Source organism: Dama dama, chromosome 20, assembly GCF_033118175.1.
Source record: "Dama dama isolate Ldn47 chromosome 20, ASM3311817v1, whole genome shotgun sequence".
NCBI classification, from domain to species: domain Eukaryota; kingdom Metazoa; phylum Chordata; class Mammalia; order Artiodactyla; family Cervidae; genus Dama; species Dama dama.
In genome coordinates, this window is record NC_083700.1 from 28,800,576 (window position 1) to 28,822,693 (window position 22,118).

At 41.4% G+C, this 22,118-nt stretch overlaps 1 pseudogene; it reads right to left on the bottom strand.

The window, feature by feature from the left end:
- Positions 1–4,253: 4,253 nt before the first annotated feature.
- Positions 4,254–6,282, bottom strand: LOC133040181 (ATP synthase subunit beta, mitochondrial-like; annotated as a pseudogene).
- Between the last annotated feature and the right edge of the window lie 15,836 nt (positions 6,283–22,118).

Genomic DNA, 22,118 nt, shown 5'->3' on the forward strand with positions numbered 1-22,118 from the left:
TCTGACAAATTTGATTTTTCCATTAGTTTTTCCCTATTAACAAATCTTATTCTACAGAGTGTTAGCCAATGTCTGTTTTGTGGTGGTGGTTTAGTCACTAAGTTATGCAACCCCATGGACAGAGTAGCCTGGCAGGCGACAGTCCATGGGATTCTCCAAGCTAGAATACCAGAGGGGGTTGCCATTTCCTTCTCCAGGCAATCTTCCCAACCCAGGAATTGAACCCAGGTATCTGCACTGTAGGCAGATTATTTACCAACTGAGCTACAAGGGAAGTCCATCGTCTGTTTTAGCCTCAGACATAGTAAGGACTTAATAAATATTAGCCACTATTATTATGCATTTGCGCAGGAGTGTCCAGGAGTCTCCAGTGGAGGTGTAGGTCCGTAGTGACCCGCTGCAGGGTTGGAGGCAGTGAGTGTAGCAGTACATGCATGGGATCTTTTGTCACAATTATCTTCATTACCTCCACCATAGTTTGGCCCCAGGTATAGCAGGGAGGGAACACGGCTCCACCCATCAACAGAAAATTGGATTAAATATTTACTGAGCATGGCTCCACCCATCAGAACAAGACCCAATTTCCCCCTCAGTCTATCTCTCCCATCAGGAAGCATCCATAAGCCTCTTATCCTTCTCCATCAGAGGGCAGACAGACTGAAAACCACAATCACAGAAAACTAATCAATCTGATCACATGGACCAAAGCCTTGTCTAACTCAACAAAACTATAAGCCATGCCACCTTGGGTGTAAGGCCACCCAAGATGGACGGGTCATGTGGAGAGTTCTGACAAAATGTGGTCCACTGGAGAAGGGAATGGCAAACCACTTCAGTATTCTTGCCTTGAGAACCCCATGAACTGTATAAAAAGGCAAAAAGATAGGACACTGAAAGATGAACTCCTCAGGTCAGTAGGTGCCCAATATGCTACTGGAGATCAGTGGAGAAATAGCTCCAGAAAGAATGAAGAGACGGAGCCAAAGCAAAAAAAAACATCCAGTTGTGGATGAGACTGGTGATAGAAGCAAAGTATGATGCTGTAAAGAGCAATATTGCATAGGAACCTGGAATGTTAGGTCCATGAATCAAGGCAAATTGGAAGTGGTCAAACAGGAGATGGCAAGAGTGAACGTCAACATTTTAGGAATCAGCAAACTAAAACGGATTCGGCAGGGTGAACTGAACTAAGATGACCATTATATTTACTACTGTGGGCAAGAATCGCTTAGAAGAAATGGAGTAGCCATCATGGTCAACAAAAGAATCTGAAATGCAGTACTTGGATGCAATCTCAAAAATGACAGAATGATCTCTGTTCGTTTCCAAGGCAAACCATTCAATATCACGGTAATCCAAGTCTATGCCCCAACCAGTAACGCTGAAGAAGCTGAAGTTGAATGGTTCTGTGAAGACCTACAAGACCTTCTAGAACTAACATCCAAAAAAGATGTCCTTTTCATTATAGGGGACTGAAATGCAAAAGTAGGAAGTCAGTACAGAATGAAGCAGGGCAAAGGCTAATAGAATTTTCCCAAGAGAACGCACTGGTCAAAGTGAACACCCTCTTCCAAAAACACAAGAGAAAACTCTACACATGGACATCACCAGATGGTCAATACCGAAATCAGATTGATTATATTCTTTGTAGCCGAAGATGGAGAAGCTCTCTATAGTCAGCAAAAACAAGACTGGGAGCTGACTGTGGCTCAGATCACCAACTCCTTATTGGCAAATTCAGACTTAAATTGAAGAAAGTAGGGAAAACCGTTAGACCGTTCAGGTATGACCTAAATCAAACCCCTTACGATTATACAGTGTAAGTGAGAACTAGATTTAAGGGACTAGATCTGATAGACAGAGTGCCTGATGAACTATGGACGGAGGTTTGTGACATTGTACAGGAGATAGGGATCAAGACCATCTCCGTGGAAAAGAAATGCAAAAAAGCAAAATGGCTGTCTGAGGAGGCCTTACATATAGCTGTGAAAAGAAGAGAAATGAAAAGTAAAGGAGAAAAGGAAAGATATTCCCATTTGAATGCAGAGTTCCCTAGAATAGCAAGGAGAGAGAAAGATTTCCTCAGTGATCGGTGCAAAGAAATAGAGGAAAGCAATAGAATGGGAACAACTAGAGATCTCTTCAAAAAAATTAGAGATATCAAGGGAACATTTCACACAAAGATGGACTCAATAAAGGACAGAAATGGTAGGGACCTAACAGAAGCAGAAGATATTAAGAAAATGTGGCAGCAATACACAGAAGAACTATACAAAAAAGATCTTCACAACCCAAATAATCATGATGGTATGATCAATCATCTAGAGCCAGACATCCTGGAATGCAAAGTCAACAGGGCCTTAGGAAGTATCACTACAAACAAAGCTAGTGGAGGTGATGGAATTCCAGTTGAGCTATTTCAAATCCTGAAAGGTGATGCTGTGAAAGTGCTGCACTCAATATTCCAGCAAATTTGGAAAACTCAGCAGTGGCCACAGGACTGGAAAAGGTCAGTTTTCATTCCAATCCCAAAGAAAGGCAATGCCAAAGAATGCTCAAACTACCACACAATTGCACTCATGTCACACTCTAGTAAAGTAACGCTCAAAATTCTCCAAGCCAGGCTTCAGCAATACGTGAACCATGAACTTCCAGATGTATAAGCTGGGTTTAGAAAAGACAGAGGAACTAGAGATCAAATTACCAACATTCGTTGGATTATCGAAAAAGCAAGAGAGTTCCAGAAAAACATCTACTTCTGCTTTATTGACTATGCCAAAGTCTTTGACTGTGTGGATCACCACAAACTGTGGAAAATTCTTCAAGAGATGGGAATACCAGACCACCTGACCTGCCTCTTGAGAAATCTGTATGCAGGTCAGGAAGCAACAGTTAGAACTGGACATGGAACAACAGACTGGTTCCAATTCAGGAAAATAGTGCGTCAAGGCTGTATATTTTCACCCTGCTTATTTAACTTATATGCAGAGTACATCATGAGAAACACTGGGCTGGATTTTAACTTATATGCAGAGTACATCATGAGAAACTCTGGGCTGGAAGAAGCACAAGCTGGAATCAAGATTGCTGGGAGAAGTATCAATAACCTCAGATATGCAGATGACACCACCCTTATGGCAGAAAGTGAAGAGGAACTAAAAAGCCTCTTGATGAAAGTGAAAGAGGAGAGTGAAAAAGTTGGCTTAAAGCTCAACATTCAGAAAACTAAGATCATGGCATCTGGTCCCATCACTTCATGGGAAATAGATGGGAAACAGTTGAAACAGTGGCTGACTTTATTTTTCTGGGCTCCAAAATCACTGCAGATAGTGACTGCAGCCACGGAATTAAAAGACACTTGCTTCTTGGAAGAAAAGTTATGACCAGCCTAGACAGCATATTAAAAAGCACGTTACTTTGCCAACAAATGTCCGTCTAATCAAGGCTCTTGTTTTTTCAATAGTCATGTATGGATGTGAGAGTTGGACCATAAAGATAGCTGAGCACCAAAGAATTGATGCTTTTGAACTGTGATGTTAGAGAATAGTCTAGAGAGTCCCTTGGACTGCAAGGAGATCCAACCAGTCCATCCTAAAGGAGATCAGTCCTGGGTGTTCATTGGAAGGACTGATGCTGAAGCTGAAACTCCAATACTTTGGCCACCTGATGCGAAAAGCTGACTCATTGGGAAAGACCCTAATGCTGGGAGGAATTGGGGGCAGGAGGAGAAGGGGACGACAGAGGATGAGATGGTTGGATGGCATCACTGACTCAATGGACATGAATTTGAGTAAAGTCTGGGAGTTGGTGATGGACAGGGAGGCCTGGCGTGCTGCAGTCCATGGGTTGCAAACTGTTGGACACGACTGAGTGACTGAACTGAACTGATTATGCATTTTAACAGTAATCTTTGCAAATTTGTTTTGCAATATAATACATTCCATAAAATTTTAAAGTGCCCAATTCAGTGGTTTTGAGTATGCTCACAAGGTTTTACAACCATCATACCTAATTCCAGAACATTTTGTCATTCCCTCCAAAAATGTCCATGTCTGTTAACAGTCATTCTCCATTTCCCTCTCCCTCCAGTCCTTGGGAACCACTAGAAACTCTAAATACTCTTCAGACAGAATACAATGTCTTTAATACAGCCTCTCAAGTGGCCCACAGAGAAAACTGCGGTTTTTGGGTTAGGGGCAAGGTGAGGGACAGGCTGGAGGATGAGTGCTCCGCTTGCTGGAAGGACACCCTCACTAGTGCTCTTCAGTGCACTTATCAGCTTTGGCCACAGCTTCTTCAATGGGTCGCACCATATAGAGGCCCATTCTGGGAGATGGTCGTGTTCATCTGCCAAAATCTGCTGGTATCCTCTGATGATCTCCTTTGAGGTACCAGTTACCACATATGACAGGTAAAGACCTCTGCCACCTGAAATGACTGAGACAAGAAAAGCTGTATTTTCAATGCACAGGACACAGTTAACTTTTCTTCAGAAAGTTCATCCATACCCAAGATGGCAATGATGTCCTGAAGGGATTTGTAGTCCTTTAAATGGTAGCCCACTCCCATACTCTTGCCTGGAGAATTCCATGTTCAGAGGAGCCCGGCAGGCTGTGGTTCATGGGGTCACAAAGAGTTGGACACAACTGAATGACTAACACACACAGGATCATTTGCATGGAAACAATTCATAGGAGAATCATTGGAACAGTTGGGGATAATGTAAAGTGCTTGCCACACTACCTGGAATATGTTGAGGTGTCAATAAATACTACCTATTATCATAATTGGGTTTCCCCGGTGACTCAGAAGTAAAGAATCCACCTGCAATGTGGGAGATGCAGGTTTGATCCCTGGGTCAGGGAGATCTCCTGGAGAAGGAAATAGCAAACTACTCCAGTATTCTTGCCTGGGAAATCCCATGGACAGGGGAGCCTAGCGGGCTACAGTCCTCGGGGTCACAAAAGAGTCAGACATGACTTAGCATCTAAGCAGCAATAACAACAGGATCTTTTGCACCCCAGAGGCAACATCATAATGCTCATTGCCAACAATGGGACTCATGATGCAAGAGGTGGAGTCCAGAGAATCCATAGCTGGATAGACGCCCAGCTCAGCAATAACATGGGACAACACAGTGGTGCATGTCCACATGGACAAGAGTAGTGGCAGGGACAGGGCCAGTCAAGTCATCAGCAGGCGTGTACATAGCCTTAGAGGTGTGATAGAGCCCTTTTGGGTGGTGGTTATTCTTTCCTGCGTGGTACACATGTCAGTGGCCAGGGTAGGCTGATAATCCACTGCAGAAGGGCTTCTGCCCAATAAAGCCAATATCTCTGAGCCAGCCTGGGTGAAACAAAAGATGTTATCAATAAGCAACAATACATCTTGACCTTCTTGGTCTCTGAAGTATTCAGCTACGTCAACATAGTCAGAGTTGCCCAAACTCGAGCACCAAGCAGTTCATTCATTTGATCATACATCAGTGCTACCTTAGAGGTAGAATTTTTTAAGTTGATATCACCAGACTCAATCATTTCATGGTATAAGTCATTATCCTCTTGCATCCTCTCACCAACACCAGCAAACACAGAGTACCCACCACAGGCTTAACAACATTGTTGATTAGCTCTATGATCAGTACTGTCTTCCCAATTCCAGCACCAGCAAAGTGCTCAATTTTGCCACCTTTGACATAGGGAGCCAGCAGATCCACAATCTTAATACTAGCAGCCAGAATTTCCTGCTCAAAATTCATCTCCATGAATTAAGGAGCTTCAGCATGAATAGCAATGAATTGTTTGGTTTTGATAGGACCCCTCTCATCAGAGGTTCTCCAGTGACATTCACAAATCTACCTGAGGTCTCAGGGCCAACAGGAATTTTGATTGATGCACCAGAATCCAGGACATTCTGGCCTCTAACTATGCTTTCCATACCATCCATGGCAATGGTCCTTATTGTTCTCTCACTCAAAGACTGGGCCATCTCCAAAACCAGCTTGGTTTCCCTGCCTTGCACTTCCAGGGCATTTAGGATGGGTGGTAGCTCCTCACCAAATTGGACATCTCCCACTGCACCAATGATAGCCACCATGTGCCCAGTGGTGGAACATGCCTTTGGCAATGGAGGTGTTTGCTTAGCATAGTCTCTGACAGCCTGGAGCACTACTGAGGTGACCCTCAGAAAGAGCTGGGCTTGTAGCAGCAGTGCTGAAGGGCTGAATCCCCACAAGGACCCTGAGGCCCAGGTAGCAGCCACACAACCCATGAGTCCCAGCATAGTGGTGCCTGGGTGAAGACTACTTATCTATTAATTTCTATCTCTATGAATTTCACTATTTTAGACATTTCAGGTAAGTGAAGTCACATAATATTTAGACTTTTGTGTATGACTTCTTTCACTTAGTATGTTTTCAAGGCCCATCCATATTACAGCATGTATCAATGCTTCATTATTTATGACTGAATAATCCAGAACTATGGTGTTGGAGAAGACTCTTGAGAGTCCCTTGGACTGCTAGGAGATCCAACCAGTCCATCCTAAAGGAGATCAGTCCTGGGTGTTCATTGGAAGGACTGATGCTGAAGCTGAAACTCCAGTACTTTGGCCACCTGATGCGAAGAGTTGACTCATTGGAAAAGACCCTGATGCTGGGAGGGATTGGGGGCAGGAGGAGAAGGGGACGACAGAGGATGAGATGGCTGGATGGCATCACCGACTCAATGGGCATGAGTTTGAGTAAACTCCAGGAGTTGGTGATGGACAGGGAGGCCTGGCGTGCTGCGATTCATGGGGTCACAAAGAGTCGGACACGACTGAATGACTGAACTGAACTGACTGAACTGACTGATAGCTATACTGCTTTGTATATCCACTGTATGGATGTATCATTTTGTTTATTCATTCATCAACTGATAGATGTTTGCAGCTTCTACTTTTGGTCTATTATTATAATGCCACTATGAACATTTGTGTATAAGTTTCTGTGTTGACATGTTTTCAGTTCTCCTAGATATTTGCCTCTAAATGGTATTCCTACTTTCTCCACTTACTAGTCAATGCTTGTTATAATCTGTCTTTTTGATTGTAGCCATCCTAGTACATACAAAATTGTATCTCATTGTGGTTTTGATTTTCACTTATCTAATGACTAATGATGTTGGACATCTTTTCATGAGCTTATTGCCCATTTGCACATCTCTTCCAGAGTAGTTTCTATTCAAATTAATTTTTTATTGGATTATTTGTCTTTTATCCTTGAATTATGTATTGTTTACAGACACTGAATACTAATCTCTTAGCAGATATATGATTTGCAAGTATTTTCTCTAATCCTCTGAGTTGTCTTTTACTTTCTTGATGGCATCTTTGAAGTATGAAAATTTTAAATTTTTGACGAAATCCAATGTTTTTGTGTACGTTTATGCTTTGGCAATCTTAAAAAATGATTATATAATCCAAATCACAAAAATTTACACCTATGCTTTCTTTTATTGTTTTAGCTCTTACATTGAGGTCTATAATCCATTTCCACTTAATTCTGTATATGCTTTAAGGTAAGGGGTTCAACTTCATTCATTCCAGGTGAATATCTAGTTGTCTTAGCACCCTTTGTGGAAGATAATTCTTTACACATTGAATTGTTTGGGCACCCTTGTTCTTTAACATAAATGTAAGAGTTTATTTCTCTCCCATCAGTTTTATTCCATTGATCAGTATGTCTTTCGTTATGCCAAAATCACACTGCCATGATTACTATAGATCTATAGAAAGTCTTCAGATCAGGACGTATGAGTCTTCTAACTTTTTTCTTTTTAAAGATTGTTTTGGCTATTTTGGATCCCTTGATTTCCATATGAATTTAGGAACAGCTTGTTAATTTCTGAAAAAAAAAAAAAAAAAGGCAGCTGAGATTTTAATAGAATATGTCACATCTGTAAATCAGTTTGGGGGAGTATTGCTCTCTTAACAACCTTAAATCTTTTGATCCATGAACATGGGATTGACCTGTTTATTTAGGCCTTTAATTTCTTTCAATAATGTTTTGTATTTTCCACTTTATAAATCTTCCACTTTTTCTATTTCTCTGCAAACAAATGAAAGACTGATGGAATTAATTTTTAGTTAACACATGAGAAGATTTTTTCATATTTGTAAGGTAGAATGAGTGAGGCAGAAGGACAGATGCAGGGGGAGTGAGGCTAGAGCTATTATGGTGAATCTCAAGTTCAGTGCTTGGGTGCCTGGCAATGTCAAGGTAAAGTGAGGCTATTTCAGTGCCACAAAGGCAGAGTGCAAACTTTAGGCTGAAAGTATCCAGCTCTGACAGTAAGAGATGGAGTGAGGCAAAGAAGGCCTTTTATACACTTCAAATATCCCTCATGGTTCGTCCTTTCAACGGTAATCTCTCAGGGGAATGTTAATATTTCCATGAACTTCTGTGTTCGGTAATCACCTGAATTCTGTCACTAGTAATATGGGATGGGAATGTTTCCTCCAGTTCTTCATGACCTGCCAAGCTGCAAAAGGCCAGTGATGCCAAAAGTCCTCATTTAATCAGCAAATACCAGTCCAGGAATGGCCCGCCTTTCACTTCAGCATGCTCTGGCAAAGGCAAGGAAGACAGAAGTGACTGGGGAAAAAATAGCAGCAGGGACTCACTTGAGTCTGAAACTGAGTTGTGGGGGGAAAAAAAAAGGAGAGAGAGAAATCCCCTTGGAAAGAAGGAAAGAATCCACATAAAAGATTTTATTGCTTATGACAAACTCCTGTGGCTCACATAAATTTTTCTAGAAAGCATGCTCATATGATAAATGTGCAATACATATGTGTGTGTATACACACAGATACACACACACACACACATGCACACACATCCTGACATATTGACTGTGTGTGTTATTGCTTAGTCGTGTCTGACTTTGCAACCCCATAGACCGCAGCCTACCAGGCCCCTCCATCCATGGGATTCCCCAGGCAAGAACACTGGAGTGGGTTGCCATTTCTTTCTCCAAAAGAAACCATAGAAAGAAAGAAAGTAAAGTCGCTCAGTCGTGTCCGACTCTTTGCAAGCCCTTGGACTGTAGCCTACCAGGCTCCTCCATCCATGGAATTTTCCAGGCAAGAGTACTGGAGTGGGTTGCCATTGACTAGGCTGCATTTATAGTGTGCTCCCAAGAAGAAAATGTTTACTTTAGTCTAAACATCTTTAAATGCAAATGGAAAAACAGTTTCAGGAATCAGTTTTTCTGAAGTGGACTCTCAGTCCCTCCCTATTTCATTCATGATAATTCTACCGTCATAAACTAGAGCAGATATAGATATTTATATTTAATGTAATTTACAGATGTTTTACTTCTCAGCCTACCAGGATCTTTTTGCTACCACTCTTAAGGACTGGTGCTTCGTAAGATACTCAAGATATTTTATATTTATTACATCATTTATCTTCCCAGTGTTCTTGGGAATATATAAAAATGAGGGCAGACAAGGTAAGAAGCAGGTTTAGTCTCCCCATAATACAGATGAGAAAACAGACATGCAGAAGGAAATGGACTTTCATTCATTCATCAGTTATTTATTAGAGCCATTAGGCTCCGCCTCTAGATGTGACAGTTACAGTAAACTGTCTAGATCCCTCTTCTCCTGAATTTTAGTCTTATGGATTGCTGTTTTCAATAGCAAATCTGATCGTGTGGCATCTGGGGGTTTTCCACAGATTTTAGAATAAAGACTAAAACTCTCATCCTGGCTTGCAGTGTTTACATGGGCCTACCTCATAGCGACTAATCTAATCTAATGTCTGCCTGCATACCAACTACATACCCACTACAGCTTAAATGTTTTTATTTTTTGAGAGAATATGCTTATTTAGTTTTAGTTTTAGGTTTTATCAAAGTTTAAAGTATTTACTTCAAAGAATTGATATTTTAATAGTGTTGTTATAAAGAATAGCAGTCCCCTTTTTTCCCAGACTCATTCAGTTTTAAGTCTTCAGTCAATTCTTTTGATATTTATTTCCTTATCTCTCAATAGCATCTGTGTATTGCTACTTCTCCACTTTTCCGTGTTAAGCACTGTCTGTTGACTTCATACTGAGGGATACAGGGCTTTAATTTTATCCCCATGCCTAACTCCATATACATTTTGTTCCCACCACTACAGGCTATCAGGAGTTCTCATTCTAAATCCAGATTTTATAATCAAAAGCAGACTTTATGTGCTCTAAATTACAGCATAATGTTATATTTATTTGTTCCTGGTTCAGACATATCTGAATAGAAGGCTCAGTTCAGGGAGCAGGAGGCCGGGAAGGGGAAGGAAAATGAAAGACTATAACTAGTTTAATGGATTTTTTCACTAGAAGGAATCTTAGGGACCATTTCTTCCTCTCTTTTAACTTCAGAAATATTGTTAGCTAAGTTCATGGTCACGTGGCGAATGGATGACAGAGGACCAGCAGGTGGTTCTCACTCTGTTTCTAGTGCTCTTCGACACCTGCAATTCTGTAAACAAACTTATTGTTGGCTGTGCTGGGTCTTCGTTGCGGCTCGAGCTTTTCTCTACTTGTGGCTAGCTGGCTACTCTGCAGTTGCAGTGCACAGGCTTTTTATTGCGATGGCTTCTCTTATTGCAGAGCATGGGCTCTAGGGCGTGCAGGCTTCAGTAGTTGGGATGTGTGGGCTCAGTATTTGCAGCTCCCAGGCTCTAGAGCACAGGCCCAATAATTGTGGGGCATGGGCTTAGTTGCTCCACAGCATGTGGGATCTTCCTGGACCAGGGATCAACCTTGCATCTCCTGCGTTGGTAAGCAGATTCTATAGCTCTGAGCCACCAGGAAAGCCCTATATCCAAACTTTTAATGAAGATGAATTTAGGACTGGCCTTGGAGTATCAGGAAATTTATGCTGTTTGCTTGTGTGCGTGTGTGTGCTTAGTCATGTCCAACTCTTTGCAACCCCATGGACTGTAGCCCACCAGGCTCCTCTGTCTGTCTGCCTAACAGTCAATAAATGCTTTTGTTTCATTTCAGATGTTAGACCCTGCTCTCAGCTGGGAACCTGGGGCTTCTGTATACCTCACAGGAGCTGCCAAAGGCTGCTAAACCTCTGGTTTGCTCTTTTCTTCGGTTTTATTCTTCCCCAGAAAAAGAATAAAATTAGTTTCAGAAATGTTGGGAGAAGACATTGTATATTTAACACTATGGGGAAAATCATGGCAACTTGAGCTCATCTTTCATTCATCACTCTGAGAATATTCAGTTTAGGGGGAAGAGATAACTAAACACCTGTATATCTTTATAACCTGTCCTGTAATGAAATCAGAAAACAAACCTGTTGGCAAGAAAATGCACCTTTAGGGGTGACTGCTCGTCTCTTCCTGCACCTCTAGGTCAAGTGTTAGCGTCACTATGTTTGAGATTCTGCTATATCCTGTCTCCTTAAACACCATTGGACTCAAAATTTTCCACTCTCACTATTGTTTCAAATACTTCCTCAATAAAGGGTGATAAAGAAGAAAGATGGGATTAAAGGGAGTACTGAGAGGGGGTAATGAGACAGGAAATATTAGATTAGCATCTGAATGATCAGGACACTCAAAATGGCTGCTCTCTTTCTCTCTGTACATCCGCTGCTTGACCAGCTCCTGCTTCGTTAACATCCTACTCACCAGTCTGACCTTCCCTCATAATCACAGAGCCTAATCAGGACTTGCCTTCAGACCCAGCAAGTGATGGTTCTAATCTTTAGATCAGAACCATCTCCACTATGATAGCAGCGAAGGGCATCTTCCTCTGTGGGCTTCCCTGGTAACAGACTGTCAACCTGACTGTCAATCCCACTTATAAGTGAAAACATGCACACACTACCCTCTCTATCCCCCAACCCCTACCCCACCACGGAGCAAAGCCTGCTGCTATGTCTTGCCTGCCATCGGCCACACACAGTGGGATGTTGTTCCGGGACCTTGCTTCATACATATAAGATCGCCCCATCCATTAGACCATTTATGTCTCTGTCACTGACTCCAGGCTCTTTCTTTGGTCTTGAGGATAAGAAAGTATAGGGCTTGCAGGCTTGTGGGATATAGCCCAACAGCACCCAAATTATCTTAGACCTTTCACTAGTCACTTAGTAAATGCTATTCAATTGAATAATGTTAATAGTCTTGCAAGGTAATAACCATTATTCTGCTTCATAGATGAGGAAGTGGAGGCTCAAAGAGGTTAAATTGTCCACCGTTGCACAGCTGTGTTACTCAAGTAGACTTCAGTCAAGCTTTTCTTGGCTCATAGCCTTTTTTTTTTTTTTTTGCTTTATTAACTATGGTGGTGGTAGTTTAGTCACTAAGTCTTATCTAACTCTTGTGATCCCAAGGACTCTGTCCATGGGATTTTCCAGGCAAGAATACTGGAGAGGCTTGCCATTTCCTTCTCTAGAGGATATTCCCAACCCAGGGATCAAATCCAGGTCTCCTGCATTGCAGGCAAATTCCTTACCACTGAGCCACTAGGGAAGCTCTTTATTGATTATACAGGGCTGCTAAGCAAATTACCACCACACTCAGTTGGCTTAAAGCAACAAACATTTATTATCTCAAAAGTTCTATGAGTCAGGAATCTGGGTGCAGCTAGACTGGGTGATTTTGACTCAGAGTCTCTCCCAAGGCTGCAGTCAAGTTTTGGGCTGGGGGCTGCCAGCATATCCAGGCTCACTCATGCGGCTGTTGGTAGGTCTCATGTTCTCATTGGCTGTTGGCAGGAGATATACATTTTTGCCATGGGGACTTCCCCACAAGGGCAGCTCACAGCATGGCAGCTGGCTCCTCCAGGGTGAGTAACCTTGAGTGAGAGAGAACACTGGAGACTGAAGCCACTGTCTTTTTACAACTTATCTTGAGATAACATGCCATCACTTCTATGTTCTTGTCCGTAGAAATGAGTCAGTAAGTCCAACCAATGATGCTGTGAAAGTACTGTACTCAATATGCCAGAAAATTTGGAAAACTCAGCAGCAGCCACAGCACTGGAAAAGGTCAGTTTTCATTCCAATCCCAAAGAAAGGCAATGCCAAAGAATGCTCAAACTGTCACACAATTGTACTCACCTCACACACTAGCAAAGTAATGCTCAAAATTCTCCAAGCCAGGCTTCAGCAATATGTGAACCATGAACTTCCAGATGTTCAAGCTGGCTTTAGAAAAGGCAGAGGAACCAGAGATCAAATTGCCAACATTGGCTGGATTGTCAAAAAAGCAAGAGAGTTCCAGAAAAACATCTACTTCTGCTTTATTGACTATGCCAAAGCCTTTGACTGTGTGGATCACCACAAACTGTGGAAAATTCTTCAAGCAATGGGAATACCAGACCACCTGACCTGCCTCTTGAGAAACCTGTATGCAGGTTAAGAGGCAACAGAACTGGACATGGAACAACAGACTGGTTCCAAATAGGAAAAGGAGAACGCCAAGGCTGTATATTGTTACCCTGCTTATTTAACTTATATGCGGAGTACATCATGAGAAATGCTGGGGCGAATGAAGCACAAGCTGGAATCAAGATTGCCGGGAGAAATATCAATAAGCTCAGATATGCAGATGACACCATCCTTATGGCAGAAAATGAAGAATACTTAAAGAGCCTCTTGATGAAAATGAAAGAGGAGACTGAAAAAGTTGGCTTAAAGCTCAACATTCAGAAAGCTAAGATCATGGCATCTGATCCCATCACCTCATGGGAAATAGATGAGGAAACAATGGAAGCAGTGTCAGACTTTATTTTGGGGGGCTCCAAAATCACTGCAGATGGTGACTGCAGCCATGAAATTAAAAGATGTTTACTCCTTGGAAGAAAAGCTGTGACGAACCTAGACAACATATTAAAAAGCAGAGATATTACTTTGTTCACAAAGGTCCATCTAGTCAAGGCTATGGTGTTTCCAGTAGTCATGTATGGACATAAGAGTTGGACCATAAAGAAAGCTGAGCACCAAAGAATTGATGCTTTTGAACTGTGGTGTTGGAGAAGACTCTTGAGAGTCCCTTGAACTGCAAGATCCAACCAGTCCATCCTAAAGGAAATCAGTCCTGAATATTCATTGGAAGGACTGTTGCTGAAGCTGAAACTCCAATACTTTGGCCACCTGATGTGAAAAGATGACTCATTTGAAAAGACCCTGGTGCTGGGAAAGATTGAAGGCAGGAGGAGAAGGGGATGACAGAGGGTGAGATGGTTGGATGGCATCACCGACTCAATGGACATGAATTTGAGTAAAGTCTGGGAGTTGGTGATGGACAGGGAAGCCTGGTGTGCTGCAGTCCATGGGGTCTCAGAGAGTAGGACATGACTGAGCGACTGAACTGATACTCAAGTAGAGGGGGTTATACAAAGACATGAACACCACGAAGTAGAGGTCGTTGGGCGTCCAGTAGAAAACATCTTTCTGAGCTTATTTTTAAGCCCTAAGATATTCTTTGCTTTACAAAAATTACTTATATTTAAACTTCTCCTAAAGTAAAACAAAACATTCTATCTGTGTTTACCATCTCTCATGAACTTCTCTTTATTGTAAATTTTTAGGAAAGAATTTGAGAGAAGTTACATGCAACTTTAAAACAGGAAGTTCAAAAATTGAAAGATGTAGTTCTGTTTGTATGTGTGTATGTATGTGGATACATATGCGTAGATATATATATATATATATAAAACAATATTAAATTGTTCTTTTCATGCTGGTTGCAATTTTTAAAATATAAGAATAAAATAAAGAGAGTGACAAATAACAGTGTCACTGGCACGATGTCCATTACTTTTACACAAGTATTATTTTGCAAAGATTTCTATAACGTGCAATGTGGATGAGAACCAAAAGAAATATCTTTGTGGGGCCCTGATCCATGCTATGTGAGCATCTGTTCCCTCCTAAGTAATATCTAATTACTGTTCAGAATTAGCTAAGAATGCTTACTGACTACATACTAGGGACAGAGTCCAGTCCTTCATTCTGGTGAGCAATCGGTAAAGTTTCTTTTTTTGATTCCTGAAATACCTGAAGCTCCAAGGCCCTAATGGGGAAAGGCAGGATGGATAGACAGCAGGTCATTTGAACAAGGCCCTAGGGTCCCAGAGACCTCACTTCAAAAGTCTCCTCTTCTGCTGGAGGTTCCTGGGCTAATGGTCTTGTCTGAAACAATACCCACCCAGCTGAGAGGGCAACTGTGAGAAGAGGCAACGCAGTCAGGTGGTTTAGGCTCCATGTGCTCAGTCTATGTCTGAAAGCTGGACTGGGTTCATCTCCTGGCTCTACCACTTAACTATGGAAAAGCCCTTAACCTCTCTGCTCCGCTTCCCCATCTGAACAGTGGCCATATGATGGCACCTACAGCATTGTACTGTTGGGAGAATTATGTGCATTAATATGTGCAAAGCTCTTGGAATACTTGGCATTTTGGAAGTGTTAAGCCAAGGACAAATGAAGTCATTTGTGTAAAAGCTCTATCCCAGCACCTGGCGTAAGGTAAGAAAATTAACAAATTATTCTCAATTTTTAAACATTTAATTTCTTCATCTATAATATGGGGGTATTAATGCCTATCTTATAGAGTTCTATTTTTTCTGGGTAGGAGAAATTTTAAAAAGTTTTTTTATTGGAGTATAATTTACAGTGTTATGTTAATTTCAGGTATGCAGCACAATGATTCTTTTCCCATATAGGTTATTACATAATACCGAGTATAGTTCACTGTGCTATACAGTAGGTCCTTGTGTGATTATCTATTTTATATGCAGTAGTGTGTATATGTTACACCCAAATTCCTGACTTACCACCACCCCCTTCCACCTTTCCCCTTTGGTAACCATAGCTTATTTTTCTATATCTGTGAGTCTGTTTCTATTTTGTAAATAAATTAATTTGTATCATTTTTTTAGATTCCACATGAAAGTGATAGCATATGATATTTGCCTTTGTCTGGCTTATTTCACTTAGTATGATAATTTCTAGGTCCATCCATGTAGCTGTAAATGGCATTATTTCATTCTTTTTTATAGCTTAGTATAGAGTTCTCTTACAGAGTTCTTATGAGCATAAAATTATATGTATGTGTGTGTGTGTATGTGTGTGTGTGTGTATGAAAGTCACTCTGTCATATGTGACTCTTTGTGACCCAGAACTATAACCTGCCTAGCTCCCCTGTGCATGGGATTCTCCAGGCAAGAATCCTGGAGTGAGTTTCCATTTCCTTCTCCAGGGGATATTCCCAACCAGGGATCAAACCTGGGTCTTCTGCATAGGCAGATGGATTCTTTACCATCTGAGCCACCAGGTAAACCATATATATGGGTTGTATATATATTTGTGTGTATATGTATATATATATGATATATATGTGTGTGTGTGTGTGTGTGTATAGCATCTAATGGTTTATGATCCAACTTAAGACTTAGTGAAAATGAAAGTCACTCAGTCATGTCTGATTCTTTGTGACCCTATAGACTATATACTCCATGGGATTCTCCAGGCCAGAATACTGGAGTGGGTAGCCTATTCCTTCTCCAGGGGATCTTCCCAACCCAGGGATCGAACCCATGTCTCCCATATTGCAGGCAGATTCTTTACCAATTGAGATATCAGGAAAGCCCCAAGGACTTAGGAAATGGTAGCTATTATTATTAGGAATATTCACAAACAATTACAGAGCTGCCAACACGTGGGAGTTGGGATGTCAAATAATTCAGTGCAAAACCTCTCTCAAGCCAGGAGGTAAATCTCTCAGCTTAAAGGGGTGTTGTGCTCTGAGATGACTAAAAGATTTCCTTTTAGCTTGGATAACACTTTCTGGAGTTCCTTTGGGGCAGCATACATATAGGGAATTGTAAGTCTGAGAATGGTTTCTTCTGGTTTCTGCTTGGTATTTTAATTGGCATATTAAATTTCTTATCTACATCTCTTTTGTGTTTTTAATAATATCCTTTTGTGGTTGCAGACTGAGTGCAGAAAGAATGTATTAGAAGGAGCTAGTAGAGATAAATGCCATCCACACGCTGAGAGCTTGGAGCTCTGGGATCATTAGGTTCCAGACAGAGGGACTGGCTGTCAACCTTGTGAGCTGTTTCTGGAGGGCCCGTTTCATGGTGTGATGAGAAGGGAAGGCTGGGGGGCACCCAAAGAAAGCCCTGTTGAAATTCTTTTGTCTGCTTTCTCAAGGACTACCACTGTGCCTTAACTCCTCTCTTGAGAACCCCACTCGAGAACACTTGATGTCTCGAACCTCTCTTTCCAGACAGAGAGGGATATTTCGTAGGTAGCACCAGCTTGGGTAGAAAAGAATGCATTTCTCAAAAACATAACCCTGTCTATGACCCTGCTAATGATAACCACAAACCAAGGGGAAAGAAAAGCATTTTAAAGCTAGTTCTGGGAAGCAGATCGCCCCCTGACCTCCCCCCCCAGAGCCAGAGCTCTGAGTATCAGACTGAAGGCAAACATACCACAAACAAGACAGTGGGAGACACCGCTTCATGACTAATTGGCTTTAAGAACACAGAATAAAGGGAAAATATATAAACAAGTCTTGAGCTTTGAAAATAAATACTACTAAGGACCATGGATTGCTCATATAATTTCGTTTTTATTAGAAATACCAAACTCTGTGACCATCTCTATCTCACCCTAATGTAGAGTTCATTAGGGGTGTATCATCTCTAATGATAATCTTCAACTATATTAGAAATTTTATTTGTTTTTCTGGTCCCTCTTTCATTTCCTCTTACCTGAAAGCTTCAGAGAAGAAGTCTCGTCAGAGTTCACTTGGCAATATTTTATGGATCTTAAATCAAGTAAATTTCATAGAAGTCCTAACTTTCACCACCTTTCAAATGGTATTAACTTGGCTTTAAACTCCTAAGAGGATCTCAAAGGATAAGTTCCTGTATCTGTTATCAACTCCCTGTTTGGGGATTAGTCCTGTGTTTTCATGTGGGATAGAAACATATCCGGATAATTCTCCTGAGCTTCACTTGTTGAAATTTGACATTTGTCCTATCACTTAATTATGGCTTAGCTCCCAGAAAGCTTTGCTGTCACCTCTGAGACAGCTGCCTGCCCCTCCCTCACAGCACACACACTCAGTCCAGTCCAAATCCACCCTTGGGCTAAAATAACAAAAATAAAACAAAAAACAAAACTAATGACAAAATACAGAGTGGAAACCCTTCATCTTGAAAGGCTCTCTCAGCTTTGTGTGGCTTGGAGCTGTTAGTCACAGAGAGATCAAAAGATTGGATTTGGGTTTTTCTGTCTTGGCATGGTAGGGCTTCCAAATAAATGCCTGTCCCACCCTACCTCCTGGCTTCTCCCTCCAACCCAGCATTTTAGCTTTCCTCACTGTCACTTTGTCTTACTGAATCCCAAGAGTACCTTTTTCTAGGGAGCCTTTGCTACCTTCAATGTTGCCAAAACAGAAACTGTCTCTTTAGACAACTTACAACTTTAGAACTTCACAGTTGTGTGTAGAAAGAGAACTGGAATTAGTGGCAAAGTTCGTCTCTGTGTGTGTTTACTCATGTGAGATTTGCAACTTGAAAAGATCATTCTTCCATGTTATAATCCTTGTTCTACTACTATCATTGAGGGTTTTCTCTCTGTGTAAAGTAACCAGCTGAGTGGTACCCAGTAGGTGCTGGTAAATGGATATAAATGAGCTCTTGCGGGGGTGGGAAATGTTCTTATTTGTACCATTTGCCAATTTCCTTGATTTATATATGTCCAGCTTCATTGATTTCAAGATACCAAGGTGAAGTCACTGAGCAAAGATTTGGGAAGAAATGCACGCCACCAGTTCCACCGGCAGTGTGAGTCTGCTCCAGCACAGGGTTGGGGGGAAGGCTGGGGACGGTTGGTAGAGCAAGCAGTACTTGAGCTTGAATCTAGAAAGATGAGTAGGCATTTTCTGAGTGGATAGAGACAAGGGAGAAGAAGGCAAGAGGCAAGAATTTCTAGCAAAGAGTATGCTATCAACACCGAATTCACTCTGCTCTCTTCGTGACAGACCAATAAACTGAGCTGTTGAGGCTAGGAATAAGACTTTATTCCAAAAACTGGTTTCTCAGATGGCGCCAGTGGTAAAGAATCTGCCTGCCAATGCAGGAGACGCAAGAGGCATGGGTTTGATGCCTGGGTCAGGAAGATCCCTTAGAGTAGGAAGTGGCAACCCACTCCAGTATTCTTGCCTGAAAAATTCCATAGACAAAAGGAGTCTGGTGGGCTACAGTCCATGGGGTCTCAAAGAGTTGGGCACAACGAGCACACACACACCAGCAGACCAAGAAGATGGCAGGCTAGTGTCTCCAAAAACCATCTTATTGAGGTCCAGATGACAGTTCCTTTTATATAGCAGAGAGGGAAAGGAGGTGGGGAAGTAAAGTAAAAGATCATTCATCTTGCAAAATAGGAGGAGATGTGTTACTTTCTCATTTTTCTTCAGCCATTCACAGATGGGCAGGATCAGCTCCTTATGAGTTGAACAAAGTCATTTTAGTTTAACAGGCAGAGGGGTAAGGTTCTCTAAGGCAGGCTATTATGTATGATTATGATAATAAAAGCAACAAAAGGCAGAGATTAAAGTCAAAGAAACAGATCCAACGTGTAGTCAGAACTGGCTCTTCCTTGTTACAGGTGAACAACCTTTGCTGCATTCTAAGTGTTCATGGTGGAGCATGCATGGCAGGGATAGACTGAAGAGAAGACTCCCTCCAGCAAGTCATCTTGGCTCTGGCAACGTCCTCCGTCATCTACATAATTCCTGGGATTAAATGTAATCTACTGTCTCCTCTCAAGACTATTAGTTCCAAACAGGACAGAAGAGCCTCTCCAATTGGATTCCTTTCAAAAAAAAGAGTAGTTTCAACTAATCCTTTGGTTACAATAGTCAGTGTCCTAGTGAAACAGTCATTATTCTAAGAGCCAACATCAATACGTTATTATTACAGAGAATGATCACACAACAGGGTGCCTCCAAGCCAAGAAAAAGGGAATTTTAGACTGAGAGGCTGTTAAAGGTCATGCTGTGATTTAGTTGCATAGGAAATGGAGAAAGTTTAAAGGGAAAGAGTGATGCATTGATTTGCGTCAAAATAAGAGCTTTGAGTAACAGGAACTATTTCAGAGTAGTCTGATTACCAAGTGTCTCCATCACATTAGCTTGCCCTCCAAAACCTTCATTTCTTTGATTGCATCTAAGGGCAATTCAGAGTATTGCTTCAAGGCAAGAAGTTTATGATTCTGAACCTGGGCATTAGTAGGACTCATCACTCTCAGTGAAATCAACAAATATTTATTGAGGGGCATCTTGGCCCAGGACACTAGGTTATTCTTGTTCCTGGCACAGCAGCCCAGGGCTCTGAATGCCCTGCTCTCCTCTGCTATCCCTGGATTTTTCAGGAAGAAAAAAGGATGGTTCAAGAGATTCCCATCAACTCTTTTCACTCCTGTCTCTTGACCTACACGGCAGGCTCCAAGGGTTAGAGATGCTCAGACATTACTTTTCTGGCTTCTTTCTCTTTCATGAGGATTTCCTACTCTAGCTTCTGTAATTCATTTAACTATTGTTTATGTAACTTAACTATATTTAAACATATAATTTAATATAAGTAAATATAAAAATACTATAAATATAACTATAGTTTAACTGTACTTTGTAACATGGACATGTTCTTGAGACTTTTGGGTAATGGATACTTTAAAAATGAACCAGAAAAAGCTACCACAAATCAGGAGCACAGACTGAGTTTCTCCCTTAAGGTCTTTTTTTTTTAATGTCTGCTTTTTTTTTTTTTTTTTAAACTATGGGAAAAATGCTAATTTTCTTACACAGGAAACTTTAACAATCCAATTACAGTGAGCAGTAAAAATAGTTTCCTAGTGGGAATTGTTAAGGATATTGAAATAAACCCCTCTGGTAACACCAAATATCAGTTAAAATTATATGGATAAATCAGGACAGTAAAAGTTCTAATGAGAGGTAAAAATAAGAATCTGGAAGTCACATATTACCAATGTCATCATTTTGTTGCCTGGTCCTAGTGGCCAGCATGGCTCTTTCTGTGTTGTTTAAATAATGTCGTACCAGGATAAACATGAGATTAAGTTTAATATTATCTTGCTGTTGCTGTCAACAAACTTTTCAATGCGATTTCCCCTTCAGCTACTAAGTTGTTGCTCAGAAAATATCTGCTAGCTAAGAATGACCATCATAAAACTTCCTTCCCCAGCACAGTGAAGGGTATGTTATTGTAAAAAAAAATATATCAATTTATATTAAATAAATAAAATCTTAAATTCTACAAAATTGGCTCCAAAGGAGTTTGAATGAGTGGAAGGCAGCCCCAACTAGAAGCCCAGGCTCCGAGGCCTGGTCTCTTCTTGAGATCATCCTTGTCATCTTGTTTCAATTCTTTAAGGCCAAGCACCATCACACAAGCATAGGGATGGAGTCACTCTCTAGAGCTCTAAGCCTCTTCCTATCCCAGGGGTGGCCCTCGGCTCATCTTTCCCCATCACAATTGTCCTGGAGGAATGGTAGAACCAGGCCTTTTTCTATAATTTATTTCTAAGTGGAGGATAATAACTTTACAGTGTTGTGTTGGTTTTGCCAGACATCAGCATGAATCAGTCACAGATACACATATGTTCCCTGCCTCTTGAGCCTCCCTCCCACCTCCCTCCCACCGCCCACCCCTCTGGGTTGTCACAGAGCACCAGGTTGAGCTCCCTGTGTTATAGCAACTTCCCATTAGCTATCTATGCTGCACATAGTAAAGTACAAATTTTAATGCTCCTTTCTCAATTCATCCCATTCTCTCCTGCCTGCTCTGTGTCCATAAGCCTGTTCTGTGTGTCCGAGTCTCTATTCCTGCCCTGCAAATAGGTTCATCAGTACCATTTTTCTAGAGTCCATATATATGCATTAATATATGATTTTTTTTTTTTCTTTTTCTGACTTACTTCACTCTGTGTAATAGACTGTTGTAGAACTAGGTGTTAAGGGAGCTTTCCTTTGGGACACAACACACAGAGGAGACCATATGGAACAGAAGGGTAAGCTGAATCATCAGAGGG